Genomic DNA, 19,387 nt, shown 5'->3' with positions numbered 1-19,387 from the left:
CTAACATGATTCGGACAGACTTAAGCATAGATACAAGTGAGAAACTCTCATTGTAGTCAACACCTTGAACTTGTCGAAAACCTTTTGCGACAATTCTAGCTTTGTAGATAGTAACACTACTATCAGTGTCCGTCTTCCTCTTGAAGATCCATTTAATCTTAATGGCTCGCCAATCATTGGGCAAGTCAATCAAAGTCCATACTTTGTTCTCATACATGGATCTCATCTCAGATTTCATGGCCTCAAGCCATTTCGCGGAATCTGGGCTCATCATCGCTTCCTCATAGTTCGTAGGTTCGTCATGGTCAAGTAACATGACCTCCAGAACAGGATTACTGTACAAATCTGGTGTGGATCTCACTCTGGTTTACCTACGAGGTTCGATAGTAACTTGATCTGAAGTTACATGATCATCATCATTAACTGGTCCACCTCTCAGTCTCACCATGTCTCTCTTTTGTCTCTCACACACAAACCCCTTTCCCTCGACTCAAAACTTAATTTTTGGCTCAGCTCAATTTTGCTCAGTGTTAACGTTCGGCAGCTACGGTAAACATCCTAGAAGCTTAAACATTAACTTGAAATTTTAATTTTTATACAGGCTAAGATAACTTTTCGAAATTCTGGATCACACAAATTAATGATTATAATCTGTACAACAAGAAAAAATGACTTCACATTGTAAACTTTTTAATCCACGGCTAGACTTACATGAGCACCATGGCGTTAGTTCTGATACTTATTCTTGCCTATATTATACTTTTGTTATTTCTAGAGAAGATATCCACAACTAATAAGTAAGATTTTAAGAAAAATTATCAAAATCACCGCATCATGGAAATGACATACACAGATGGACCATGGGAAAATAGTACTAAAAGACATGTACGCAAGAATTTCTTAGAGGTTGATCATTGCATCGTGACAAGAGCTAACCTTGCCTAGACCGGCAAGATTCAAAGCAACAAGCCATAGATGTTTGGTTCACGCCTGACACTTCCCCTGTTGGTGCCGCCACCTAGCGTCCAAGCTTGCTTTCTTCACATTTACTTTGTTCATGCCACTCCCAATCCAATCAACAGATGAGTTGATTGCCCATCACATCACTGGCATAGACCCTACAATTCAAAATTTTAGTCTAAAAATAAAATAGATGTCGTAAGACTACTTTCAAGATAAAAACTCTTAAATTCATCATAAAAAGGAATGATTAACTGGTTTTAATACTGCACGCGCAACCATGTGTGCATATTAAAGCACATGAGAGAAAATATCTCTTTGGACAAAAAACAAAAAACTTGTATAGAACATTCCATGGTAGATGACTGATAAAAAGGAACAAACAAACCAATGAACTCCGATCTAATGAGAAGAAATAAACAAACAACAAATTCTAAATTGTAAAAGAAACTAATACTCCCGGTAAAAGAAACTAAAAGTTGATGACAAGCATTACATGTATATAGAACAAAGATTTATTCACTCTAAATTTTACAAAAATTTGGCTCTTGAAGGAGGATGCTTTTAAGAACTTATTACCGGCCAACTAAATAGCACACCGCCTATATATGCCTAGATAAATACACATGTGTTGGCACGGAATAACAAAAAGAATAGCATATGCAATTTTGCACTGATCAAACAAATTTGGCATAATTCGGATATGTGTATTGAATATGACGTCATGCATATTTTAATATTTAACATTTTGATGCTAAGACAAAAAAACCTTTCATTTCTTACACTATCTGATTATAGATCACAACTACTCTGCAAAGATGGAATGTGAAAAATAATGTGTGCCCTCTAACATGTAAGAAATAGCAACACTAAAATCACAATCTGAAGTTGCAAAGACACTTTAGAACAGTGACTTGCATGAAAACCACACACACACATTTACTCTTGACGATCAGGATATGGTAGCACATACCTTTCTCGTCTCCATACACTTCAGAAACTCTGCTCTCGAGGAAAAGTAATTATGCCAATAGCATTCTATGTTTTTTGTACAAATTAGGCAATGGACATAAAGTGAATTTCCACCAAAGAACGGAAGCACAATGCAATTAATGCCAATAATAAGCAATATATGCTTCCTATACAACTTAGACGGCTACCAAAGACGGGAGGCCCAATCTCATACTGAGTATGCAATGCTAAAGGTCATTAGTGTTCACCACAAGAGTTGATAACATTCCATCACGCTAAAGATCATTTAGTTTATAACTGGCAACAACGATGCCAACACCAGTAGCCTTCCCTGTGAATGCCTCCAAAGACGTAACATTTTGTGAAGTGACTCAAGTATCTCGTTAATCGGGCAAACAACAATATTCCTTGCAAGAATTCAAGTTGTGAAATTTGTATTACCATGTTTGAATACTCAAGGCATATATGTTACTGACATGGCTAGATAATTACCTAGTTATCTCAACCTTAGCACAAAAATCAATGTAAGCAGTTTTGAAACAATATGTACTAAGTCATTAAACCAAGCATATATATTTCATTTTGCAAAATAATAGACTTCAACTACATTTATCAATAAGTGACCCATGGCTTAACCAAGCTTTGTGGTAGTGTTGGAACCTGCATCGCAAACATGTGCATGGTAACAGCTCTCATTCAATGCAGGATATTGCAACAAAATAGAAGCAGATGCAAAGGTGCAGCGACGATAACTATCAGGCATCACGTTCATGTCTAGCCCCGTGTTCGGCCAAAGTCAATGCATTCCTAAGATTTTTCAGACAACTTGCATATGACGCCTTATAATTTTCTAGTCTATATCCCATATATAATCAACTTTACTATATCTCATATGTACCTTCTAACATGTAAGAAATTGTATAGCAAATCACAACCTGGATAAGGAAGTCATCGAGTACCAATAAATTGATAGAAACATGTGCATTTAGTATTTTTAATTTTAAGAAAAGTTATCTAAAAAAGGTACATCTCATGTATAGCAGGCACTACTTCACTGCAAGTCTGCAATATGCTCCAAATACACATACTGCGCAATTGGTATTCAATATGAAGAAAATAGGAAATCTTAAAACTGCTCTATACATGTACTGATTATGATCAACATCAGCTATATAGCTCATTGTAGAATGCAGTCTTGTTAAATCTGGAAGTAAGTCATGTGTATGCATTTAAGAGCATAATCTTAAGGGCTTGAATTAAAAAAAGGGGGGCAAAGACAGATTAATTGCCTCTGATCCATAACATATACATAGCAGCTGCCAGCCAACTCTTGTTGATCCTATCTAATACATGGACCTATTCGCCATTGAATAAGCCTACTGAATTAGCCGACCTCTCAAGCCAAGCTGGCATTACAAGCATGGTCATACTGTCATAGTAAAACCACCTTGAAGCATTTCAGCAAAATATGCAATGGTTTCATAATAGACTGTGTTTGACCTAAAATGGGAGCACCTCTAGGCCAAGATTGAGCGACACAATCTTGTACCATTGAAATGCAGAACATGAAAATAGCTACAAAGTAAACTTGAGCATGCTGCACTTACCAAAAGCTAGTTGTCTACAGTGTCAAAATTGAATGGATGAAGCCTTATCATCAGGGTTGGGGAGTCGCCTTATCATCACGATGGGGGATCGCCGCGCAAGCAGCAAGCACGACCCCCATGCCACAGCCTGGACGATCATGGTTGGTGATGCGGCGGTCGCGACCAGCGCCACAAGCCCACAACTGACTATTGGCATGGCTCCCTCTCTTGCAGCGGGAGCAGTTTCTCGTGCTCCCCGTCACCTCTCTCAGCTTCATATGCTGCCTCCTCCTCTTCCGCTGATGCATTATATTGTAGGTCACTGTTTTATGTTTCTGAAAAAAACTGGAATTGAACTTTAGTTTTCGCTTCCCAATTGCATAAGTAAATGTACTGGCAAATCCAACAGAATAATAAGGGAGTAAACCATTTGTAGAATAAACTCCAGATCTAACAATATGGGAGATAGCCTTCATGTATGCATGTCATTATTCTCTCACTTGTCTAAATGATGAGAGAGGCGCCAAATATGATGTCTAGGAAATGCGAGCTAGCTACAGGATACAAGTCCAAAATCAAAACCAAGCTAGCTAATTAATGGCCTTTAAAAAACTAATGGTCTTTAACAAACCAAACTAGTAAATAATTATGCAGTTGGCATCGATCAGTACAAGTTAAATTACAAGCAGCAACACCAATGGAATTACGGATCACTAGAAGCAACCATGCACAAACAAACACAAGAAAGTCCATAATTATGACAAAAACTGAAAGTTAAGGCCAGCCAAGTTCTATACGGAAAGGAGAGTCCAAAAGTTAAGTTTGGCCGTGCTAATTTCAGTATCTACATAGAACAAAGCCTTTAACAAAAAATCATAAATGGATTTAAGATGGTGGGAGGATTCTGGATAGTTGGCCTCATCAGAAATAGATGCATTCGGTTGTGCTTGACGCAGATAGGATAGTAAGATAGCGAATAAAACACAATTTTATTCAGGTACGAATTATTAGGAATTCGATGCCACGTTAGAATTAACATATTTGCATCTATATTTGTAACATCTACTTGCAGATTGGTCGTCGAGTGGCTCAGGTTGTAGGCTGTAGGCATAGAGGTACAAAGATTTTGACAATGAGTAAACAAATAGTCTGCATTTATTCAGAAAGCCATGCATTTGGGCATAACAACTTGAGTTTGGTGGAAAACATACCCGATTTTTTCACAGCTTTGCTCAGTCATCCGGTCACCGTCGTCGGACCTCACAAGGCATAACAATAGTTTCCTTGTGCCAACCCTGCAGCCCATTAGTCAGAAACACATCATGTCTGTTTACCCTCTCCTTCAGCAACATCATCACTGATGTCACACCATTCGTTCCCATTGTTCTTTATCTCCATAGCCATAATGCTAAAAGGAGAAACTTCGATCGAAATGCGACTATGGAGTGTGGTCGATCGAGACGAGACCAACGGTTGGTCACATGGGCAAGGCAAGGCAAACTGGAATTGGCATAAGATTTCTTCATGCGACCGTGGAGTGGAGTGTGAACATCCTACTCCTGCTCAGGTCGAGTGATGATCCACAAGAGCTAACCTTTGCTCCTTGCGTGATCGAGACACAGACCACAAGAAGGGTCAGTATCTTCCGCCACCCGTTTGCTCGAAACGGTCACTCCTGCATAAGTACTCCTACCTGACTGCCGAGGTACTTGACAGACAACAAACTTTCTCTATCCATTCATACTTGTTTGTTTAATTTTTTTGTTCCTACGAGAAGCTTCATGATTAAGAATACGTGAGAGGAATGCAACAATGACAAAGGATGCCCATTTTAGGTGGGCGTGACTGTCAGGTGTGAAAACTCTAGTTATGGTGCACTGCCGAGCCAGAACCATGCTTGGAGAAAAGAAGAACCAAACAACACCGATGTTGTGATGAACCAGACTCTTGCCATAGATCAACATCGATGAGCATACAAAATGATTTAAAATTACCTCGCAAATTGCTGATATAGAAGAAAATAAGGCAACATGCAGAATGGAAACTGGCCTCACCATGACACATGTCACTTTCGCGATCCTTTCCAAACATTGGACCCGTTGTCTTGGGCGTGGTCCCGATCAAGCGTTGGTAGCTGAAAATTTGAAAACAGATCCCGAAGATTCAGATCAATAAAAATTACAGTGTCGCTGCTTACATAGCCTAGCATCCCTGGAATGTGAGAAATAGAAGTCTTCCAATAGAAAACTATGGCATAAAAGGAATATTCCCTAATGTGGCATAAAAGTTAGTGTGTAAATGACAATAGAGTAGACAAACGAAGTTATAGGACTAAGATGAGAAAAACCTCCTACTTGCCCATCCAATATACAATGATCAGTAGACAATGTCGGGCTCATTTTATTACTACAACAACCTTGGTTATTCCTGTACAACGCAACATAAGCATAGATATTACCTCCATTTTTTACTTCAAATTAATGGAAGGCCCCATAGGATACAATGCTGGTGACGGCAACGGCAAGGAAGCGGCTCTCCTGGGTAGGAAATCAGACGTACAACAATCCGGTTGACTGAATTTTCTGAACCGTTTCTGTCTTAAGCACCTAGCTAGGCTAGGAAATGTAGAGGTAAATCTTCTACCACATTGCCTCACACATCAGGCTCTATGGTTGTCTGTTCTCTGCTACCAAGAGATTAGACTGGAAATTTCAGTCCGCGCATGTCTGCTTGCAGCTTGGTGGAATACTGGCCATAATTTCCGCTGTCATGTTTTGACAGACATTTTCAGTCTTTATTCAGACACACACTCAGTGTCCTGTGTTCGATCTCTTTGCATTGCTGAAGTGGAACGACACTCTGCATCATCACCCTCATCCTGAGAGTAATCACACGACATTCTTTTTGTATGCATAACACCAGCCCAGTTTTACTGAGACTACTGTTTATCCAAGACTTAGACTTTGCCCAACACTTTCGTCGAACTAATGCATGTGTGAGAGTGGAGAGGTAGCCACACAGTAAAGCTACACCGCGGCGCAACATTGTTGCCATGTGCTATATTCTTTCATCTGAAATGTGATTTTAAGGCCAATGCATCTTCCTCCTCTCTTTCCTCGAAGGTGGAGTACGTGGATCACCGAGACAGGAAGCAAATATCCTAGACGGTCTTTCTGGTTGATTATGCCTGTTACCAGGGTGCTTGCTATTTTGAATGTGACCTATAACCCTGTATCTAGGATATACAGAGACAAGTAGCAATAGCCGTGCTCTGTTTTGCTGGTGCTATCAATCGATGAAATGCGTATGAACAATCTGGAGCAAATTGTGAGAGACAGTGATGGGTGAAGGCTGGTAAAAGTGAGAATATGACCTGAAAGCACACTCTCATCAAGGTACAACCAGTCTGCTAAGGTCTTGATTATTATTTTTGTGCCCATGAAAATAAATCCGTGCTTCTCAGCCATTCCCTACAATTTTTAGCAAGTTGTAACTTGTTGCATGAATATATAGTGACAAGAGTGTAGACGAACATGAATCTGAAACTTACTTGTAAATTAAAAGGGCGTCGATATAATGTACTCCCACGTGAAAATAAGTTGGACGGTTGGTCGCGCATGGATGGCAACCAGGGAGGGGTTGATGCAGGTGACGTCGTTGACTACTCAACAATAAGATCCTCACCAAGTGGGGAGTTGCCACACCCGTATGATGCAGAGGAACTTGTCGAGTCATAAAGTCCTCCTGCTCATAAAGCATACATCTTTGGTAAAACCAGAACCAATATGATGTCTGACAATTTTATTCCCATAAAGCATTGTAACAAGAAAATGTTACAATGGCGTGGAAAGGAAACAGATGGCGTGGGTGGGTAAGTTCATGCACTGGTAAAACAAAAAAGTGGGGAAGGGGAAAGGAAGGGGACAACCTGAAAGCTTTGATGGATGTGAGATTCGTCTCTGCACTCATCGCCTGGCAGCGTTGAGGGTGTTGCAGTGCTGAGGTATGGAGGGGAGGTGATGAGACCATGGCCGGGACAGAGAGCCAACTGCAGGTGCGGTCAACAATGGCGAGCCACTGATGGGAGCAGAGGACGCAGCGATGGGGATGGCGAGCACGAGATTTGGCACTGCATGCCGCGGGGATCTCCTCCTCCTCCTTCCAATTCCATCCCTCGCCCTCTGTTCTTCACCTCTTGAGATCCTCTCTGCCTCCCCTCTTACCGACTCTCATCTGCTATAGCAAGAGAGAGGGGCAAGGCGGTTGTAGTGATGTACCCTGGCCGGATCCCGTGCGTTAGAGCATAGCTGTTGAGTTCGCCGACCACAAGACAGTGATCGGAGGATCCGCGGGGACTGGCAGGGAAGACGGCGACCATCGAGGAAGACGATCGGCGGCGACGGCTCCTTCCTCAGTGGAACACGATGGAGGAAGCGATTCTAGACATTGTGGGGACTTGGTCTTCGGTGGCCACCTCGAGCCCTTCCGTCACGGCCGCGCGACCTCAGATCCGGGAGCCGCTTCCTTAACGAGCATGTGCGCGTCGCGGACGTGGAGCTTCGCCGCCTAACCTTGACAATATGCAAGCGGATTCGACAATGGGGAGAAGGGTGGGAGCGGTGGAGGTGGCTGAGCGGGAGGGAGGCAGGGGCGGCGGCGGCGGCGGAGCAAGAGATGGGAAGAGAGTGGTCGCACGAGGGGTGGATTGAGAGGAGGGTTTTTTTCATGCGAGGGAGGCTAGGGCGTCTCCAATTTTTTGTTTGTGCGAAGGGGATCGCTAGTCATCGTTGATCGGTTTTTTTACCGTAGATCGGATCGGGCGGAGGACGAAAAAAACAGAAAAGGTGGGAAGAAAAATAACCGGCGGAGACTACCAACTGCTTCATTAGGAGTAGAGATAAGGGAGCAGGTACACTTACCTCATCAAGTTCTACTTTCCTCCCACTCACTTCTTTCGAGAGAAACTCCTTCTCTAGAAAGGATCCATTCTCAGCAGTGAATATCTTGCCTTCGGATCTGTGATAGAAGGTGTACCCAACATTTTCTTTTGGGTATCCTATGAAGACGCACTTCTCCGATTTGGGTTTTGAGCTTATCAGGTTGAAACATTTTCACATAAGCATTGCAACCTCAAACTTTAAGAAATGACAGCTTAGGTTTCTTGCCAAACCATAGTTCATATGGTGTCATCTCAACGGATTTAGATGGTGCCCTATTTAACGTGAATGCAGCCGTCTCTAATGCATAACCCCAAAATGATAGTGGTAGATCGGTAAGAGACATCATAGATCACACCATATCTAATAAAGTACGGTTATGACGTTCGGACACACCATTACACCGTGGTGTTCCAGGTGGCGTGAGTAGTGAAACTATTTCACATTGTTTTAACTGAAGGCCAAACTCGTAACTCAAATATTTTACTTCTGCGATCATATCGTAGAAACTTTTATTTTCTTGTTACGATGATTCTCCACTTCACTCTGAAATTCTTTGAACTTTTCAAATGTTTCAGACTTGTGTTTCATCAAGTAGATATACCCATATCTGCTCAAATCATCTGTGAAGGTCTGAAAATAACGATACCTGCCATGAGCCTCAATATTCATCGGACCACATACATCAGTATGTATGATTTCCAACAAATCTGTTGCTCGCTCCATTGTTCTGGAGAACGGCTTTTTAGTCATCTTGCCCAAGAGGCATGGTTCGCAAGCATCAAGTGATTCGTAATCAAGTGATTCCAAAAGCCCATCAGCATGGAGTTTCTTCATGCGCTTTACACCAATATGACATAAACGGCAGTGCCACAAATAAGTTGCACTATCATTATTAACTTTGCATCTTTTGGCTTCAATATTATGAATATGTGTATCACTACGATCGAGATTCAACAAACCATTTTCATTGGTGTGTATGACTATAGAATGTTTTATTCATGTAAACAGTACAACAATTGTTCTCTAACTTAAATGAATAACCATATTGCAATAAACATGATCAAATCATATTCATGCTCAACGCAAACACCAAATAACACTTATTTAGGTTCAACACTAATCCCGAAAGTATAGGGAGTCTGCGATGATGATCATATCAATCTTGGAACCACTTCCAACACACATCGTTACTTCACCCTTAACTAGTCTCTGTTTATTCTGCAACTCCTGTTTCGAGTTACTAATCATAGCAACTAAACTAGTATCAAATACTTAGGGGTTGCTATAAACACTAGTAAAGTACACATCAATAACATGTATATCAAATATACCTTTGTTCACTTTGCCATCCTTCTTATCCGCCAAATACTTGGGGCAGTTCCGCTTCCAATGACTAGTTCCTTTGCAGTAGAAGCACTCAGTCTCAGGCTTAGGTCCAGACTTGGGCTTCTTCACTTGAGCAGCAACTCGCTTGCCGTTCTTCTTGAAGTTCCCCTTCTTCCCTTTGCCCTTTTCTTTAAACTAGTGGTCTTGTCAACCATCAACACTTGATGCTCTTTCTTGATTTCTGATTTCATCATCATGAAAAGCTCGAGAATTGTTTACGTTATCCCTTGCATACTATAGTTCATCACGAAGTTCTACTAACTTGGTGATGGTGACTAGAGAATTCTGCCAATCACTATCTTATCTGGAAGATTAACTCCCACTTGTTTCAAGTGATTGTAGTACCCAGACAATCTAAGAACATGCTCACTGCTTGAGCTATTCTCCTCCATCTTTTAGCTATAGAACTTGTTGGAGACTTCATATCTCTTAACTCGGGTATTTGCTTGAAATATTAACTTCAACTCCTAGAACATCTCATATGGTCCATGATGTTCAAAACATCTTTGAAGTCCCGATTCTAAGCCGTTAAGCATGGTGCACTAAACTATCAAGTAGTCATCATATTGAGCTAGCCAAACGTTCATAACGTCTGCATCTGCTCCTGCAATAGGTCTGTCACCTAGCGGTGCATCAAGGACATAATTCTTCTATGCAGCAATGAGGATAAACCTCAGATCACGGATCCAATCTGCATCATTGCTACTAACATCTTTCAACTCAGTTTTCTCTAGGAACATATAAAAATTAAACGGGGAGCAACATCGCGAGCTATTGATCTACAACATAGATATGCTAATACTACCAGGACTAAGTTCATGATAAATTAAAGTTCAATTAATCATATTATTTAAGAACTCCCACTTAGATAGACATCCCTCTAATCATCTAAGTGATCACGTGATCCATATCAACTGAACCATGTCCGATCATCACGTGAGATGAGTAGTTTCAATGGTGAACATAATTTATGTTGATCATATCTACTATATGATTCACGCTCGACCTTTCGGTCTCAGTGTTCCGAGGCCATATCTGTTATATGCTAGGCTCGTCAAGTTTAACCTGAGTATTCCGCGTGTGCAACTGTTTTGCACCCGTTGTATTTGAACGTAGAACCTATCACACCCGATCATCACGTGGTGTCTCAGCACGAAGAACTTTCACAATGGTGCATACTCAGGGATAACACTTATACCTTGATAATTTAGTGAGAGATCATTTTATAAAGCTACCGCCGAACTAAGCAAAATAAGATGTATAAAAGATAAACATCACATGCAATCAAAATATGTGACATGATATGGCCATCATCATCTTGTGCCTTTGATCTCCATCTCCAAAGCATCGTCATGATTTCCATCGTCACCGGCATGACACCATGATCTCCATCATCTTGATCTATATCAATGTGTCGTAACATGGCCGTCTCGCCAATTATTGCTCTTGCAACTATTGCTATCGCATAGCAATAAAGTAAAGCAATTATTTGGCGCTTGCGTCTTATGCAATAAAGGGACAACCATAAGGCTTCTGCCAGTTGCCGATAACTTCAACAAAACATGATCATCTTATACAACAACTTATAACTCATCACATCTTGACCATATCACATCACAACATGCCCTGCAAAAACAAGTTAGACGTCCTCTACTTTGTTGTTGCAAGTTTTACGTGGCTTCTACGGGCTGAGCAAGAACCGTTCTTACCTACGCATCAAAACCACAACGATAGTTTGTCAAGTTGGTGTTGTTTTAACCTTCGCAAGGACTGGGCGTAGCCACACTCAGTTCAACTAAAGTTGGAGAAACTGACACCCGCTAGTCACCTGTGTGCATAGCATGATGGTAAAACCAGTCTCGCGTAAGCGTATGCGTAATGTCGGTCCGGGCCGCTTCATCCAACAATACCGTCGAACCAAATTATGACATGCTGGTAAGCAGTATGACTTATATCGCCCACAACTCACTTGTGTTCTACTCGTGCATATAACATCTACGCATAAAACCAGGCTCTGATACCACTGTTGGGGAACGTAGTAATTTCAAAAAATTTCCTACGCACACGCAAGATCATGGTGATGCATAGCAACAAGAGGGGAGAGTGTTGTCCACGTACCCTCGTAGACCGAAAGCGGAAGCGTTAGCACAACGCGGTTGATGTAGTCGTACGTCTTCACGATCCGACCGATCAAGTACCGAACGTACGACACCTCCGAGTTCAGCACACGTTCAGCCCGATGACGTCCCTCAAACTCCGATCCAGCCGAGTGTTGAGGGAGAGTTTCGTCAGCACGACGGCGTGGTGACGATGTTGATGTTCTACCGACGCAGGGATTTGCCTAAGCAACGCTACAGTATTATCGAGGTGGACTATGGTGGAGGGGGGCACCGCACACGGCTAAGAGATCAATGATCAATTGTGGTGTCTCTAGGGTGCCCCCTGCCCCCGTATATAAATGAGCAAGGGGGTGCGGCTGGCCAGGGGAGAGGGCGCGTCGGAGGAGTCCTACTCCCATCAGGAGTAGGACTCCCCTCCTTTTTCCTAGTTGGATTAGGACTTGGGGGGGAGGAGGAGAGAGGGGGAAGGAAAGGGGGGCGCCGCCCCCTCCTCCTTGTCCAATTCGGACTTGGGGGGGGGGGGGCGCGGCTGCCCCTTGGCCGCCTCTCCTCTTCCTCCACTTGGGCCCATAAGGCCCAATAGCCTCCGGGGGGCTCCGGTAACCCCTCCGGTACTCCGATAAAATCACTATTTCACCCGAAACACTTTCGATATCGAAACATAGGCTTCCAATATATCAATCTTCATGTCTCGACCATTTCGAGACTCCTCGTCATGTCCGTGATCACATCCGGAACTCCGAACAACCTTCGGTACATCAAAACATATAAACTCATAATATAACTATCATCGTAACATTAAGCGTGTGGACCCTACGGGTTCGAGAACTATGTAGACATGACCGAGACACGTCTCCGGTCAATAACCAATAGCGGAACCTGGATGCTCATATTGGCTCCTACATATTCTACGAAGATCTTTATCGGTCAAACTGCATAACAACATACGTTGTTCCCTTTGTCATCGGTATGTTACTTGCCCGAGATTCGATCGTTGGTATCTCAATACCTAGTTCAATCTCGTTACCGGCAAGTCTCTTTACTCGTTCTGTAATACATCATCCCGCAACTAACTCATTAACTGCAATGCTTGCAAGGCTTTATAGTGATGTGCATTACCGAGTGGGCCCAGAGATGCCTCTCCGACAATCGGAGTGACAAATCCTAATCTCGAAATATGCCAAACCAACAAGTACCTTCGGAGACACCTGTAGAGCACCTTTATAATCACCCAGTTACGTTGTGACCTTTGGTAGCACACAAAGTGTTCCTCTGGTAAACGGGAGTTGCATAATCTCATAGTCATAGGAACATGTATAAGTCATGAAGAAAGTAGTAGCAACATACTAAATGATCGAGTGCTAAGCTAACGGAATGGGTCAAGTCAATCACATCATTCTCCTAATGATGTGATCCCATTAATCAAATAACAACTCTTTGTCCATGGTTAGGAAACATAACCATCTTTGATTAACAAGCTAGTCAAGTAGAGGCATACTAGTGACACTCTGTTTGTCTATGTATTCACACATGTATTATGTTTCCGGTTAATACAATTCTAGCATGAATAATAAACATTTATCATGATATAAGGAAATAAATAATAACTTTATTATTGCCTCTAGGGCATATTTCCTTCAGTATTCACTATGTGCTAATGCTTTGTTCCGGTTCTCTATCAAAAGGAGGCTTTAATATCCCTTAGTTTCCATTAGGACCCCGCTGCCATGGAAGGGTAGGACAAAAGATGTCATGCAAGTTCTTTTCCATAAGCATGTATGACTGTATTCGGAATACATGCCTACATTACATTGATGAATTGGAGCTAGTTCTATGTCACCCTATGTTATGACTGTTACATGATGAACCGCATCCGGCATAATTCTCCATCACTGATCCAATGCCTATGAGTTTTCCATATACTGGTTCTCGCTTATTTACTTTCCCGTTGCTATTGTTACAATCACTACAAAACACCAAAAATATTACTTTTTTGCTTTCTTTACTTTTGTTACCGTTACCACTACTATCATATTACTTTGCTGCAGATATTAAGTTATCCAGGTGTGGTTGAATTGACAACTCAATTGCTAATACTTGAGAATATTCTTTGGCTCCCCTTGTGTCGAATCAATAAATTTGGGTTGAATACTCTACCCTCGAAAGTTGTTGCGATCCCCTACACTTGTGGGTTATCAGTTGCTCAGACAAGAAGGAGGGTCGTCGGTGACGTAGTCGATCACAGTGGCAGCAGCAGCGGTCTCAGGGTCTACCGGAGAGAAGAGGGGGAAGAAACAGTAAATACACGCAAACATATGCATAACATGACAATAAGCGATGCTACAGGTGATCTAACTGTTGGGGAACGTAGCAGAAATTCAAAAATTTTCCTACGAATCACCAAGATCTATCTATGGAGAGACCAACAACGAGTAGAAAGGAGAGTGCATCTACATACCCTTGTAGATTGCTAAGCGGAAGCGTTCAAGTGAACGGGGTTGATGGAGTCGTACTCGTCGTGATTCAGATCACCGATGATCCTAGTGCCGAATGGACGGCACCTCCGCGTTCAACACACGTACAGCTCGACGATGTCTCCCACGCCTTGATCCAGCAAGGAGAGAGGGAGAGGTTGAGGAAGACTCCATCCAGCAGCAGCACAACGGCGTGGTGATGATGGAGGAGCGTGGCAATCCTGCAGGGCTTCGCCAAGCACCTACGGGAGAGGAGGAGGTGTCACGGGAGGGAGAGAGGCGCCAAGGGCTCAGGTATGGATGCCCTCCCTCCCCTCCACTATATATAGGGGCAGGGGAGAGGGGGGAGGCGCAGCCTTGCCCCCTCCTCCAAGGAAGGGGTGCGGCTAAGAGGGGGGGAGGAGTCCATCCTCCCCAAGGCACCTCGGAGGTGCCTTCCCCCTTTAGGACTCTCCCCTTTTTCCTATATCTTGGCGCATGGGCCTCTAGGGGCTGGTGCCCTTGGCCCATGTAGGCCAAGGCGCACCCCCTACATCCCATGTGCCCCCCCGGGGCAGGTGGCCCCACCCGGTGGGCCCCCGGGACCCTTCCGGTGGTCCCGGTACAATACCGATGACCCCGAAACTTGTCCCGATGGCCGAAACAGGACTTCCTATATATAAATCTTTACCTCCGGACCATTCCGGAACTCCTCGTGACGTCCGGGATCTCATCCGGGACTCCGAACAACATTCTGTAACCACATACAAACTTCCTTTATAACCCTAGCGTCATCGAACCTTAAGTGTGTAGACCCTACGGGTTCGGGAGACATGTAGTCATGACCGAGATGTTCTCCGGTCAATAACCAACAGCGGGATCTGGATACCCATGTTGGCTCCCACATGTTCCACGATGATCTCATCGGATGAACCACGATGTCAAGGACTCAATCAATCCCGTATACAATTCCCTTTGTCTAGCGGTATGGTACTTGCCCGAGATTCGATCGTCGATATACCGATACCTTGTTCAATCTCGTTACCGGCAAGTCTCTTTACTCATTCCGTAACACATCATCCCGTGATCAACCCCTTGGTCACATTGTGCACATTATGATGATGTCCTACCGAGTGGGCCCAGAGATACCTCTCCGTTTACACGGAGTGACAAAATCCCAATCTCGATTCGTGCCAACCCAACAGACACTTTCAGAGATACCCGTAGTGTACCTTTATAGCCACCCAGTTACGTTGTGACGTTTGGCACACCCAAAGCACTCCTACGGTATCCGGGAGTTGCACAATCTCATGGTCTAAGGAAATGATACTTGACATTAGAAAAGCTTTAGCATACGAACTACATGATCTTGTGCTAGGCTTAGGATTGGGTCTTGTCCATCACATCATTCTCCTAATGATGTGATCTCGTTATCAACGACATCCAATGTCCATGGTCAGGAAACCATAACCATCTATTGATCAACGAGCTAGTCAACTAGAGGCTTACTAGGGACATGGTGTTGTCTATGTATCCACACATGTATCTGAGTTTCCTATCAATACAATTCTAGCATGGATAATAAACAATTATCATGAACAAGGAAATATAATAATAATCAATTTATTATTGCCTCTAGGGCATATTTCCAACAGTCTCCCACTTGCACTAGAGTCAATAATCTAGTTCACATCGATATGTGATTAACACTCAAGGTCACATCCCCATGTGACTAACACCCAAAGAGTTTACTAGAGTCAACAATCTAGTTCACATTTACCATGTGATTAACACTCGATGAGTTCTAGGTTTGATCATGTTATGCTTGTGAGAGAGGTTATAGTCAACGGGTCTGAACCTTTCAGATCTGTGTGTGCTTTACAAATCTCTATGTCATCTCCTAGATGCAGCTACCACGTTCTATTTGGAGCTATTCCAAATAACTGTTCTACTTGGAGCTATTCTAAATTGTTGCTCCATTATACGTATCCGGTATCTCTACTCAGAGCTATCCGGATAGGTGTTAAGCTTGCATCGACGTAACCCTTTACGACGAACTCTTTTACCACCTCCATAATTGAGAAAATTCCTTAGTCCACTAGTTACTAAGGATAACTTTGACCGCTGTCCTGTGATCCATTCTTGGATCACTCTTGTACCCCTTGACTGACTCATGGTAAAGCACACTTCAGGTGCGGTACACAGCATAGCATACTGTAGAGCCTATGTCTTAAGCATAGGGGACGACCTTCGTTCCTTTCTCTCTATTCTGCCATGGTCGAGCTTTAAGTCTTAACTTCATACCTTACAACTCAGGCAAGAACTCCTTCTTTGACTGATCCATCTTGAACACCTTCAAGATCACGTCAAGGCATGTGCTCATTTGAAAGTACTATTAAGCGTTTTGATCTATCCTTATAGATCTTGATGCTCAATGTTCAAGTAGCTTAATCCAGGTTTTCCATTGAAAACACTTTCCAAATAACCCTATATGCTTTCCAGAAATTCTATGTCATTTCCGATCAACAATATGTTAACAACATGTACTCATCGGAAATTCTATAGTGCTCCCACTCACTTCTTTGGAAATACAAGCTTCTCATAAACTTTGTATACACCCAAAATCTTTGATCATCATCAAAGCATACATTCCAACTCCGAGATGCTCACTCCAGTCCTCAGAAGGATTGCTGGAGCTTTGCATACTTATTAGCATATTTCAGGATAGACAAAACCTTCCGGTTGTATCACATACAACCTTTCCTCAAGAATCGTCGAGGAAACAATGTTTTGACATCCTATCTGCAAGATTTCATAAATAATGCAGTAATTGCTAATATAATTCCAACAGACTCTTAGCATCGCTACGAGTGAGAAAGTCTCATCGTAGTCAACTCCTTGAACTTGTCGAAAAACATCTTAACGACAAGTCGAGCTTTCTCAATGGTGACACTTACCATCATTGTTTGTCTTCCTTTCAAAATCCATATGTACCTAACAGCCTTACGACCATCAAGTAGTTCTTCCAAAGTCTACACTTTGTTTTCATACATGGATCCTCTCTCGGGTTTTATGGCCTTGAGCCATTTATCGGAATCCGGGCCCACCATCGCTTCTCCATAGCTCGTAGGTTCATTGTTGTCTAGCAACATGACTTCCAAGACAGGATTACCGTACCACTCTGAAGTAGTACGTATCCTTGTCATCCCACGAGGTTTGGTAGTGACTTGATCCGAAGTTTCATGATCAATATCATAAGCTTCCACTTCAATTGGTGTAGGTGCCACAGGAACAACTTCTTGTGCCCTGCCACACACTAGTTGAAGAGACGGTTCAATAACCTCATCAAGTTTCCACCATCCTCCCACTCAATTCTTTCGAGAGAAACCTTTCCTCGAGAAAGGACCCGATTCAAGAAACAATCCATATTGCTTTCGGATCTGAATTAGGAGGTATACCCAACTGTTTTGGGTGTCCTATGAAGATGTATTTTATCCGCTTTGGGTTCGAGCTTAATCCTGAAACTTTTTCACATAAGCGTCGCAGCCCCAAACCTTTAAGAAACGACAACTTAGGTTTCTCTAAACCATAATTCATACGGTGTCATCTCATCGGAATTACGTGGTGCCCTATTTAAAGTGAATGTGGTTGTCTCTAATGCTTAACCCATGAACAATAGTGGTAATTCGATAAGAGACATCATGGTACGCACCATATCCAAAAGGGTGCAACTATGATGTTCGGACACACCATCACACTATGGTGTTCCAGGCGGTGTTAATTGCGAAACAATTTCCACAATGTCTTAATTGTGTGCCAAAACTCGTAACTCAGATATTCATCTCTATGATCATATCATAGATCTTTTATCCTCTTGTCACGACGATCTTTCAACTTCACACTGAAATTACTTGAACCTTTCAATAATTCAGACTCGTGATTCATCAAGTAAATATACTCAACATCTACTTGAATCATCTGTGAAGTAAGAACATAACGATATTCACTGCATGCCTCAGCACTCATTGGACTGCACACATCAAAATGCGTTACTTCCAACAAGTTGCTATCTTGTTCCATCTTACTGAAAACGAGGCTTTTTCAGTCATCTTGCCCATGTGGTATGATTTGCATGTCCCAAGTGATTCAAAATCAAGTGAGTCAAAACGGTCCATTTGCATGGAGTTTCTTCATGCATATACACCAATAGACATGGTTCGCATGTCTCAAACTTTTCAAAAACGAGTGAGCCCAAAGATCCATCAATATGGAGCTTCTTCATGCGTTTTATACCGATATGACTTACGTGGCAGTGCCACAAGTAGGTGGTACTATCATTACTATCTTTTGGCATGAACATGTGTATCACTACGATCGAGATTTAATAAACCATTCATTTTAGGTGTAAGACCATTGAAGGTATTATTCAAATAAACAGAGTAACCATTATTCTCCTTAAATGAATAACCGTATTGCGATAGACATAATCCAATCATGTCTATGCTCAACGCAAACACCAATCTCGATGGTAGAGGGAGCGTGTGATGCTTGATCATATCAACGTTGGAAACACTTCCAACACATATCGTCATCTCACGTTTAGCTAGTCTCCGTTTATTCCGTAGCTTTTATTTCGAGTTACTAACACTTAGCAACCGAACCGGTATCTTATACCCTGGTGCTACTAGGAGTACTAGCAAAGTACACATTAACACAATGTATATCCAATATACTTCTATCGACCTTGCCAGCCTTCTTATCTACCAAGTATCTAGGGTAATTCTGCTCTAGTGGTTGTTCCCCTTATTACAGAAGCACTTAGTCTCGGGTTTGGGTTTTACCTTGGGTTTCTTCACTAGAGCAGCAGCTGATTTGCCGTTTCATGAAGTATCCCTTCTTGCCCTTGCCCTTCTTGAAACTAGTGGTTTCACCAACCATCAACAATTGATGCTCCTTCTTGATTTCTACTT

The 19,387-nt window shown here is 42.5% G+C and overlaps 1 long non-coding RNA gene across 3 annotated transcripts; it reads right to left on the bottom strand.

Moving 5' to 3' along the window:
* Positions 1-739: 739 nt before the first annotated feature.
* On the bottom strand, positions 740-7,402 carry LOC123189513 (uncharacterized). Of its 3 annotated transcripts, none has more exons than XR_006495878.1 (5): positions 7,069-7,400; positions 6,892-6,988; positions 4,730-5,652; positions 3,540-3,853; positions 740-1,118 (listed from the first exon to the last, which is right to left on the bottom strand). It is a non-coding gene; the product is annotated as an uncharacterized lncRNA (long non-coding RNA). The 3 variants fall into 3 exon arrangements; XR_006495877.1 differs by lacking the exon at positions 740-1,118 and having other exon boundaries at positions 3,157-3,853; positions 4,730-4,813; positions 5,573-5,652; positions 7,069-7,396; XR_006495876.1 differs by lacking the exon at positions 740-1,118 and having other exon boundaries at positions 3,157-3,853; positions 5,977-6,988; positions 7,069-7,402.
* Between the last annotated feature and the right edge of the window lie 11,985 nt (positions 7,403-19,387).

This window comes from Triticum aestivum, chromosome 2A (assembly GCF_018294505.1).
Source record: "Triticum aestivum cultivar Chinese Spring chromosome 2A, IWGSC CS RefSeq v2.1, whole genome shotgun sequence".
Classification (NCBI taxonomy): domain Eukaryota; kingdom Viridiplantae; phylum Streptophyta; class Magnoliopsida; order Poales; family Poaceae; genus Triticum; species Triticum aestivum.
This window is presented reverse-complemented; position numbering and strand designations above follow the sequence as displayed.